The sequence below is a fragment of the Schistocerca piceifrons genome, chromosome 7 (genome assembly GCF_021461385.2).
Source record: "Schistocerca piceifrons isolate TAMUIC-IGC-003096 chromosome 7, iqSchPice1.1, whole genome shotgun sequence".
Classification (NCBI taxonomy): Eukaryota; Metazoa; Arthropoda; class Insecta; order Orthoptera; family Acrididae; genus Schistocerca; species Schistocerca piceifrons.
The window spans coordinates 384,235,141-384,246,634 of NC_060144.1; positions in this window are offsets into that span (position 1 = coordinate 384,235,141).

Below are 11,494 nucleotides of genomic sequence, written 5' to 3' on the forward strand. Positions count from 1 at the left end.
ACTTGTCCTCTAAAACCCTGTAGGTACCTATGAATAGCCCTGCAGCCGCTTTTTCTGGATTTTTGATGGCATTTGTAAGTTTGAATTCGCGCCATAGCCACTGATTGATAAGTTCCTTTGCCTGTTTCGCCTACGGTTCGTCAGTGGCGATCCGCTATCGAGAGGCTCTAGCGACCCGCGGATCGGTCACGAGGCATGGAATGCTGTCTGGGAGGTTTCGAATGGCACGCCGTCTGTGATTACGATAACAGTGTTATCTATGGGCACCATGGTGGCGATGTCGAGTTTTGGCGTATGCCGTAGTCTTCGTGTTCTCTTTGATTTCGCAGGGCGTGTTCGTAATTCGAGAGCTTCGAGTTCGTAAAAGGTTTCATTGCGTGTATGGCTTAACAACCACTGCTTGGCCACAGTGAATGTACAGCCCACTGTAATCCTTCGCTGAATGGTGCCATCGATTTCGAGTGTTCGCCCGTATGTTTGCGGATCGTTACATCGTTGTCGACGAAGCTGTTACAGGTGTTTTTAATTTACTGAGTTACTACTCGGTGGGAGCTCATACCCATTTACAGGAAAATAAGTACCAGGTGTCACACTACCGCGAGTGATAACCTCTCTTATGTTGCTACTGTGTATTAAAGTAGGAACTGACTGTAACTACAAGGTTAGTTGGTGTCAAATTGGTATTGCTTCCGACGGAGAGGTGATTCACCCTTAGTTCACATAGCTGAGCATCGGAGCCGAGTGTTTCTGCGTTTGTGAACATCTGCAAGCGAAAACAACTTCATGCTTTTGACTTCCTCGATGCGGTCGTTTTGTGCAATTGATTATTTGAGTGAATCTTGCGGGAGCACAGTCACTTGGTCTGGTTATGAGCCAGCGGAATCTCTCTTGTGGAATGATTACTGCGGTTCTGGATTATGTTGTTAGATGGTCGGACGAATCCGGGAGTGGAGTCTTGTTTTGAAATACGTATTTCTAGTCGTGACTGAGTAGCTCACAACTGTCCCGTCTTCTGTGCCGCTTATTCTGTTTGGTAGCATATCGATATGCAGTTCTACTATCCTTGGTTAATGTAGTAGTGGCACACCACTGCAGTTACTTTATCTACGAGTAAGTTATTGGTTTGACAGCAGTTACTGATCTGGGTACAGTCGCACTGAAGCGTGGTTAACCCACACCACATAGCCGATCTGATTGGTTAACGGTACACAGATAGGCCATGCGCCACACCAATGTATATAGTCAAGGTGAGAGGCCAACCTTCTACACTAAACAGCCTGTGGGGGTGTTATGTGGCCGCATTACGCTCCTGGCGTTTTGTGTCAGTTGAGTAACTCTGAGCAGACTAGACTTAATACCGTTACCTTCTGAAGTTACAGTTATCCCTTGATGTCTTTTTACATTCTAAAATAGACCCAGTGGTCGTATTAGAATAGTATTTTAGTATACTATCTTATTTTATTGCATTTTCTGGGGCCTTCTTCTAAGCTTTGGTATTAGTTTGCCAAGGTAGCTTTGGTTAATCTTACGGTTATCTAATAATGATCTCCATTGTTGTTCATATTATTTATGGATCATATGTTGAAAACAATAGACTGGCTGGGTGAGATTAAGAAATGGGCACAAAAAATAAGCAGTCTCGCATTTGCGCATGACTTAGTTGTGATGGCAGATTCGATTGAAAGTTTGCAGAGTAATATTTCAGAGCTAGATCAGAAATGTAAGGACTAAGGTATGAAGATTAGCATCTCAAAAACGAAAGTAATGTCAGTGGGAAAGACGTATAAACGGATTGAGTGCCAAATAGGAGGAACAAGTTTAGAACAGGATGGCAACATAGTGAAAAAACTGGAAGCGAGATGTAGCAAAGCTAATGCAGTGAGCGCTCAACTACGATCTACTCTCTTCTACAAGAAGGACGTCAGTACCAAGACTAAGTTATCTGTGCACCGTTCAATCTTTCGACCAACTTTGTTGTATGGGAGTGAAAGCTGGGTGGATCCAGGTTACCTGATCAATAAGGTTGAGGTTACGGATATGAAAGTAGCTAGGATGATTGCAGGTAGATGGGAACAACGGCAGGAGGGTGTCCACAATGAGGAAATCAAAGAAAAACTGAGAATGAACTCTATAGATGTAGCAGTCAGGGCGAACAGGCTTAGATGATGGGGTCATGTTACACGCATGGGAGAAGCAAGGTTACCCAAGAGACTCATGGGTTCAGCAGTAGAGGGTAGGAGGTGTCGGGGTAGACCAAGGAGAAGGTACCTGGATTCGGTTAAGAATGATTTTGAAGTAATAGGCTTAACATGAGAAGAGGCACCAATGTTAGCACTGAATAGGGGATCCTGGAGGAATTTTATAAGGGGGACTATGCTCCAGACTGAATGCTGAAAGGCGTAATCAGTCTTAAATGATGATGATGGTGATCTAATAACTGACGGTTTAGTTATTCTTTTTAAAATTTATTTGATAAAGTCATTATTTCACCTTTAAATTGACTGAATGGTTTCATGAAATTTATCGCTGAGTTTTGATTGGCCTGTTGCGACTGCAATATCAGGGCCCGTTCACAAATAGTACTCTAGAGAATAATCATTATTATATTTACACTAAAGCGACTGAAGTCATGCGACACCTCCTAATAAGCCGGCCAGAGTGGCCGAGCGGTTCTAGGCGCTTCAGTCTGGAACCGCGCGACCGCTACGGTCGCAGGTTCGAATCCTGCCTCGGGCATGGATGTGTGATGTCCTTAGGTTAGTTAGGTTCAAGTAGTTCTAAGTTCTAGGAGACTGATGACCTCAGATGGTGAGTCCCATAGTGCTCACAGCCATTTGAATCATTTGAACCTCCTAATATCGCGTCGGACCTACTTTTGCCCGGCTTGCAGCAACTCGACGTAGCATGAACTGAACAAGCCGCTATAGGTGCCCTACAGAATTATTCAGCCATGCTGTCTCTATAACCGTCTACAATAGTGAACGTGTTGCCAATGCAGAATATTGTACACGAACTGACCAACTGATTATGTCCCTTGTACGTTGGATGGGATTCATGGTCGAACGATCTTGGAGGTCAAATCATTCACTCAAGCTCTGCGTAATGTTCTTCAAAGCAATCGTCACATGACATCTTTGTTTGGGAATATGAAGACCATGAGTGGGTGCAAATTTTCCCCAAGTAGCCGAACGTAACCATTTCCAGGCTCAGTTCGACTAGCGGACCCAGTCCATTCCATGTACTCACAGCCCACACCATTACCCTCCAAACCCAGCTTGCACAGTGCCCTGTTGACAACTTGGGTCCATGGCTTCTTGGGGTCTACCCTACACTGGAACCCCACCAACAGCTCTTACCAACCAAAATCGGAACTCATCTGATCAGACCAGGTCTTCTAGTTGCCAAGGTTCCAACCTATACAGTCAAGAGCCCGGAAAAGACACTGCAGGCCGTCTTGTGTTGTTAGCAGAGGCACCCGTGTCCGTCGTCTGCTGCCATAGCCCATGAACGCTAAATGTCGCCCCACTGTCGTGGCGGATACGTTCGACGTATCTCCCACATTGGTTTCCGCGTTTATTTCACGTTGTGTTGCTTGTTTATTAGCACTGGCAACTTCCCGCAGACGCCGCTGCTCTCGGTCGTGAAGGCCGTCGACGACTGCGTTGTACTTGATGAGAGGTAATGCCTGAAGCGTGGTATCCTGACCCGCTGTGGACACTGTGGACCTCGAAATATTGAATTCCTTTACGATTTCCGATATGGGATGCCCCATGCGTCCAACTACTATTCCTCGTTCAAAGTCGTGCAGCCGTAATCATCCCGGAAACCTTTTCAGATGAATCGCCTGAGTGTAAATGACAGCTCCGCCAAAGCGCTGACGTTTAATACCTTGTGTATGCATTACTGCGACGCTGACATTTGTCATCACAGCGTACGTTGGGTTGCACAATTCTCTCTCTGCATACGTAGTAACTGTTTCGGTTAAAGGAAAGATTTTATTAAATATCCTGAGCATTTAATGGGAGTGCGCTCAAGGGAAGAAATTAGTAGTAGTAGATTTTTTTTTTTTTTTTTTTTTTTTTAGTTTTCGTGCAGCAAGCCGAGGTGGCCGAGCGGTTCTAGGCGCTACAGTCTGGAACCGCACGACCGCTACGGGGCCTGATGACCTCAGAAGTTAAGTCCCATAGTGCTCAGAGCCATTTGAACCAATTTTCGCACAGATCATCAGGGTCTGTACTAACCTATCATTGAGATTCTGTCGTGTCCGATTCTCCGCATCTACGATGGTGAAGACGCCTTCTCGCATTCCGAGCAGGAAGTCGATATCACTTGCCAGTAACCGTTGAGACCATCAGCTATTCTGTATGAATCTTTAATCAACAAATTACAATCAAATTAACTTTTTCTCAATTAATATCCTGCCTTCCACTCTCATTACATGACCATATCCTGTATCACTGAAACTGCCAAGACGACGCATACAAAATTATACCATCGCTATACATTTACTCAAGTTACAGAAAAGAAATCACACGTATCATATGCGAACGGTGATTACAGTTTTCTGTCGCCTGTATAAAATGCAAAAGAACACACTCACAAAGAAATTTCTATGTTTAGCGGCGCCTACAAAAAATAATTAAAAAACAAACAAAAAATGAAAAATAAAAAGTAAAATAATATAAATAAAAAATTGTCCAACGAAAGTTTAAGATATTTTCAAAGAAATTGACATTCACGAAGAAACCACTCAAGATAGAATGAAATTTAGTAACTTAATTCATAAATATAGATTTACTGAGACGCGTACACAACAAAATTCATAATGGACAAGCGAATGTAAAAAGAAGCAGCGAATGAGTAAAGAGATACTGAAAGAAAAAAATGCGAAATAAGTTCAAAGCGTTCCTTAGCCGAGCAGAACGGATAAGCAAAACTCTGCTTTACGAAGTTTGTTGCAAAGAACGAGTCATATTTCAAAAATAACAGTGGTATTCATAAATATAGGGTATCGAAAATTTCAGCATACGAGCTTCACAATACGACTATTTGAATAAAATGTGTGTAACAAAACTTTGTCATGTCCATATTTGCAGTAGAAAAAGAATCCATTGTAAGTGTTCATGAAGCTATTACCTTCAGTTAATTTCAAAATATCTTCGCTCAGCTGAATCTCCGAAATAGGGTTCATGGTAGTCCGAAAAACTCTTCTACACAATCTGATCTGGGAGCTACAATTTGGCATATTTACGACCTAATCTAAACCTTTATCTTTCAAATACTAAAGTTTCTCTCTAAAAATGTGGAAAACAGGCACTGTCTTTTTCCGTGGAATCTTTTACTGCAGTTCTACATTCGTTTTATAATCATTTCCACTATGCACAATGTATAGAAATTAAGAAACGTACGAAACTGCACGGAAACGAAGGTTGTCTGCGAGGCCATTTCCTGACTCACGGTGACAACACATCCTCCGCGGCTGGTGGATGACTATCCAGTGTGGTGGTGGGGGGGGGGGAGGGGGGGGGGGGCAGAGGAAGGGTTTCTCCGGTTGGAAATAGCACTGTGCAAAACTCTATTGGTAGGAAGTGCCACGGCACCTGTGGCACCTAGAGTAAATTCGGAAAGTCCATATAGTCGTCTCCAGATCCACAAAATTTTCACGGAACAACACAAATTTCGCCCCACACTCTCGTTCAAAGTTTAGAAGACGAACCACAAGAAGCTTCTCACAAACGCCCAAAATTAACACTGACGCGCCACTTTAGGGACCAACAACACACACACACACACACACACACACACACACACACAAAACACAAGCTCACACACTGAAAACACGCACAACCCCAATCCCTCATTTTCAAGAAATCCCCTAGGGCATTGAAAGTCAGACGGGCACAGCTCTGTGGAACTTCATGCGCAACACACAGAGCCATAGCCTTCGTCGTCTCTCTGAGAGCACCACCAGCATCTCGAGACGAGAGAAAGCGTTTCTCCTGGAGAATTACGCTCCAGGACAACAGCAGTGCTATTGTAGTAGCCAGACAGACCAGACAGGCATCCAGTTCATGTTGTTGGTCTGGAAGGTCAGAAGTAGTTGAACAATGGACGCGCCAGTCAAAGAGGACAAGAAACTTTCTTATACAGACACTGAGTTTTGCAGACATCGGCAAACTAAACATCACACAAAATCATGCATGAATGCCATTAGAGAGCAACAGTCATGACGAGGAAGTGTTACTTTTAAAATGTGAAAAGATGTGATTATGCAACAGTGACAAAAGTTGCTGACAGATACTTGATTTGTCGATTTGACATAGATGTCCATTCAGTGTAATGACATGCGCAAAGCAAGTTTTGCAGCCTGCATGCATCAACGCTTGGCTTCATAAAAAAAAAAGAAAAATAAATAAAAAAAAAAAGAACCACCCTAACATGTGCTGGTGGATCGCCCGTGACTTCGGCTGTGGGTATGCTTTATTGATGTCAATCAGGGTCATTGGTGTAATACTGGAATGCACCATGAATCTCACAATGTCCACCCACTGCACACAACACCAGGTAAATAAAATGTGCTGCATCAGCACTATCATAAATGTAAATAAACCAATATCCTTTTAGTCTAAAGATAATAGTTAACAGTGTGAGAAGTGACCATGTGATAACTGCTAACACAATAGGTATAGTACTGTTTTATTTATAAAACAATATATGACGGAAATATATTGATGATTTCAGAAAATCAGTTTAGCCATGGTCATGAATAAGATAAATTTTTGTGAAAATATAATTGAAATGTACCCTAATTCTATTCGTCAAGCTGGCTTATTATTTTTTGTTGATTCCCACGACTTAAATACCAGTTACTACAGTTAAGAAACAGTTAACAAGTAATAATAAGTAAAACTAAAATAAATCAATAACTCAGAGTGAATATACAATCGCACACCACTTGCGGCGTAGGTTGACCACTTTTTTCTTTCCACAGTTACTTCCCACTGTTCAGCTGAGAGTACACAGATTTAAAATTTTCTGGCAGGTTAAAATCGTGTTCCCGATCACAGGTCAAACTCGCAGTCTCTGCCTTTCGCTGGGAAATGCCTTACCGAATGAAATATCCAGGAACGATTCACTATCTGCCTCGCAGTTTTCTTTCTGCCGATATCACATCTCCTACAATTGAAACTTCATAGACGTATTGAAGGAAGTATAACAGTGAGGGCAGGTCGCGGGTCGTGCTTCGATAGCTTAGTCAGCTGCATTTTTGCATTGAAAGGATGTTCCACATTCGAGTCCAAATCAGCAACACAGTTTGTGATGAAGTTTCATTTTTTACTTCTTATTCTTTGGCTTCTCTGGAACGTCATCGACCCACTGACTAGGGTAATGTAGATATTTGCTTGATTCAGGAAAAACATGTCAAGTCCTGCTATTGTTGGCTGAGGGAGAGGAGGGGGGGGGGGGGATTCAATCCAGTGAGATATTGAGATACTACCAGACCAGTATCGTAGCCAATCTGGCATGTCACTCGATGCTCCCTACGAACACTTATCCCTTTAAGAAATACAGCAAACAACATTTTTATGTGTTTTTATTTATACTAATATTCATCGCAGCTGCAACTGGCATAATATACTGTATATTTAAATCTTCAGTTAGCATAAAGTTAAAAACATCGATTGGAATTTCAGTGCTGCAGCTGTATGTGCAATAAAGTCAACTGCCCTCTCGTGTCTGTCACTCACGTAAAAAGAGTAATATTCCATTCTCCACTTCACCTTCTTAGGGGTCGATTTTTAGTTTATAAAATAACCTATGTTCTTCCTTGGGATTCAAGCTATCCCCATCTCAAATTTCTCGCACTTGCAAAATTAGTACAGATTACAAAATTGATACAGTAAAATTTATATAAAGCAATTAATTTCTAACATTTTACCATCAGTTAATAAATTTGACACAATGGAGTGACACGTTATAGATTGACGAAGTAATGTATCTTATGATATGACAACAGCGTCCAATTCATAGTTTTATCATATGATCTTAATGCAATTATACTGCACCTAACATGATGCTGTAAAGACTTTATGCACCTGATGATGGTCAGTCGACCGAAACTTGTTGTGTGAAAAGATTTTTTTATGAGCAGCTCAGGTTGATAAAATGACGCTTTTCCAACACTGGAATGAAATTTGGAATGAATGAACGCAGAACAACTGGCTTATATGATGCGGAGCTACTGTATACCACATACAAGCACTAGGAACACGCCAAAGGACATATACCTTTTAACCCAAAAAAATAAGTTTACTTTCAATGCAGAAACAAATGAAGTGCGTCATTAATATGAATAATACGAGATTAGGAGGCTGTGCTATATAAAGCACTGAAAGGACCACCCGTGGGCTGTTTCAGCCTTTTCAGTGAAAGCATCATAATTCATCATACGGTAAACGGCCCCTATTTTCTCGCACGACTACCGGATGAAAAATCGCCGCGTTGCCTCTCGTGTTAAGGCAAGAGTATGCGAAGCTGCCGGGACGGGTGGGAGGGGAGACAGAGAGGGGGGGTAGGGGAAAAAAGCTAAAAAGCATAACGAGCGATACTTGTCGCTGGGGGGCGTATCTGGCGCGCGGCTGCGGACGCTATTGAACGCAGTATATCTGGACGCGCGGACGCACCGCGGCTTCCAGCGGGCGTAGTAACGAGAGGAGAGGAGAGTAGAGGCAAAGGCACGCGCTGGCGCTGCGGCGCGAGCGAAAGCGCCGTCGCTCTTTAACCCGGCGCTGCCGACGCCACTGCCTGTTCTTTTTTCACAGCTGCCAGTGATAAAATGCTTCCTTTCAGTGGCGTCTGCCCCGCGTTCCAGTCCTCTCCTGCTCTCCCTCTTCCAGCCCGAGTCTCCCCTCCCCCCCCTCTCTCTCTCTCTCTCTCTCTCTCTCTCACTCTCTCTCTCTCTCTCTCTCTCTCTCTCTCTCTCTCTCTCTCTCTCTCCCTCTCTCTCTCTCTCTCTCTCCCTCTCCCTCCCCCTCCCTCTCCCCATAACACATAAGCGGCAGGCTAGTCCGCGTGACTGACTTCACCATTACCGGCTAGTGCTGGAGTGCTCGCCGCTAGCTTTTTCTTTTCAAGTGCTTTTGCAAAACTATCGTAGAACCTCTTGGAAGCTTTCAGCGAAGACAGCATCTGCATATTTAAAGCGTAGTCAGTACTGTTCTCCCCTTTTGACAACTGAGAATGATTTATTTTACTGCAGAAAAGTTGCAACCATTTCTTAATCCTATTTTATTTGCTCTTACTGTTAGGTGTCTTTATTTTCAACCTCTGATCGATCGCGAAATGCAAACCGCAGTTAAAACCAAAACTCTTTCTCTGTTACTATAGGTTATCCGTCATGAGCTGACTACAATCTAATTAAAAAGAATTACACGAGACGCGTGTCGCTTTTATTTACAAAGCATCTTCTGTGGTTGTTCTGTACATCGGATACATATGTTTGTACATTTTTTGATTGTTTCAGGTTTATGACGGTGTTTTCTGTATAAAGTTTGTCTGGAAGCTACTTACGGTGTTTCTTTACATAATCTGCTCCTTCCCTTCTTGCTAGCGGTGACTGGTGTCGAGGCTTCATTTCACATCTTCACTTGGCAGTTTTTGGCATTCCGCAGTATTTCGTGCGCTACACTATTTACAATTGGCTTTCTTAAACTGTTTTTCATTTTGCATTGCCATACTGTTTATGCCTCTCCGTTTGTTTTCGATCACTTTGTGAGTGTTGCCAGCCTATTAAACGATTCTGTGTGTGTGTGTGTGTGTGTGTGTGTGTGTGTGTGATAGGAGAGAGAGAGAGAGAGAGAGAGAGAGAGAAGGTGAAATTGTCTTGTATGTAGGTAGAGACGTCAGAGAAGTGGGGCTGTTTTTTTTTTTAGGTTGGCAACACTCACGACGTGAACGGAAACAAACGAATAGGCATAAACACTGTGGCACTGCAGAAAAACAGTTAAGGAAGTCAATTGTAACTAGTGCAGCGCAGGAAATACTCCAGAATGCTAAAAAATGCCAAGTGCAGATGTGAAATGAAGCCTGGTGACACCAACCACTGCTAGTAAGAAGGAAGGAGCAGATTATGTAAAGAAACACCGTAAGTAGCTTGAAGACAGACTTTATACAGATAACGCTGTTTTTTTCCTAAAAAAAATCAGAAAATGTACGAACCAATATATCCAGCTTACAGAATAACCACGGAAGAAGCTTTGTAAATAAAATCGAAACGCGTCTGGTGTAGTTCTTTTTAATTAGATTGCTATCAGCTCAAGACGGATAGCCTACAGTAACAGATGTTAACAGCTACTGCGGAAGATGGCTACGCAAACAAACAAAACTGTTTCATTTGCAACATTCAGCTACACCTTCCAGCTATTCGTCAACATAGTCGCTGCTCCGAATTACACATATCTAGTGGAACATCCTCGTCGTAGAAGGCAGTCGTCTATGCTTTCCGCGAATTCCCTACGCTCGTCTTGAGCGCGCTATATGTGCCAAATTGCTGTCTCCATAGCCAGCGGTTCATGCGAACGTAGAGATGAGAATCAGACGGAACCAAGTCCTAGTTATATGGTGGGTGATCAACGCTCCAGGTGCCAACCCTGTAAGGATCGGACCAATACCCTTCGGTTTATAACATTTTTGCCCCGGTACACACTCCAAATAAATCATTTACAAAAAAATTTCTTGTATCAGCTCGTATTACACGTTTTGTCGGTAAACAATTTGACTGTGTGTGTACGGTATTTTCATTACAATTGTTTTGGAAAAGTTAGTACGGATTTCAGATTTTCCCCCTGTCTCTGTTATCGCCTCAATACTTTTCTAAAGATCATTTGCATTTTTTGAAAGGCTCATTGGATCATCTGCAGTTGTAATAACTTCCACTGCATCTTCGCTTAGTCCTATTCTGTCTATGGTGGCCGAGGTTTCGTCCAACAGACTGTTACAGTCAATACTAAACCGAGCTGCAAATAGGTCGCAATCTTGTCCCATTTCTGTCTTAAATGGTTCAAATGGCTCTGAGCACTATGGGACTTAACAGCTGCGGTCATCAGTCCCCTAGAACTTAGAACTACTTAAACCTAACTAACCTAAGGACATCACACATATACATGCCGAGGCAGGATTCGAACCTGCGACCGTAGCAGTCGCGCGGTTCCAGACTGAAGTGCCTAGAACCGCTCGGCCGCAGCGGCCGGCTCAGCTATCTAGACATAAATTTGTGATGCGAATATCTTTATACACTGACCCGACTTTTGTGGCTTTGTATGTATATTTATATCTTTATCTAAGCTTATATTTTTCTTTCATACTAATGATCTGTCTATAACTTTCGTTTGTATCCTTCTTAGGCATTTACGAATTTATGTACTTTACTGGCGTCCTTTATAATTATAATTTGTGCAGTACGCTAAATAAATAAATAAATGTTGGTATGACTTAA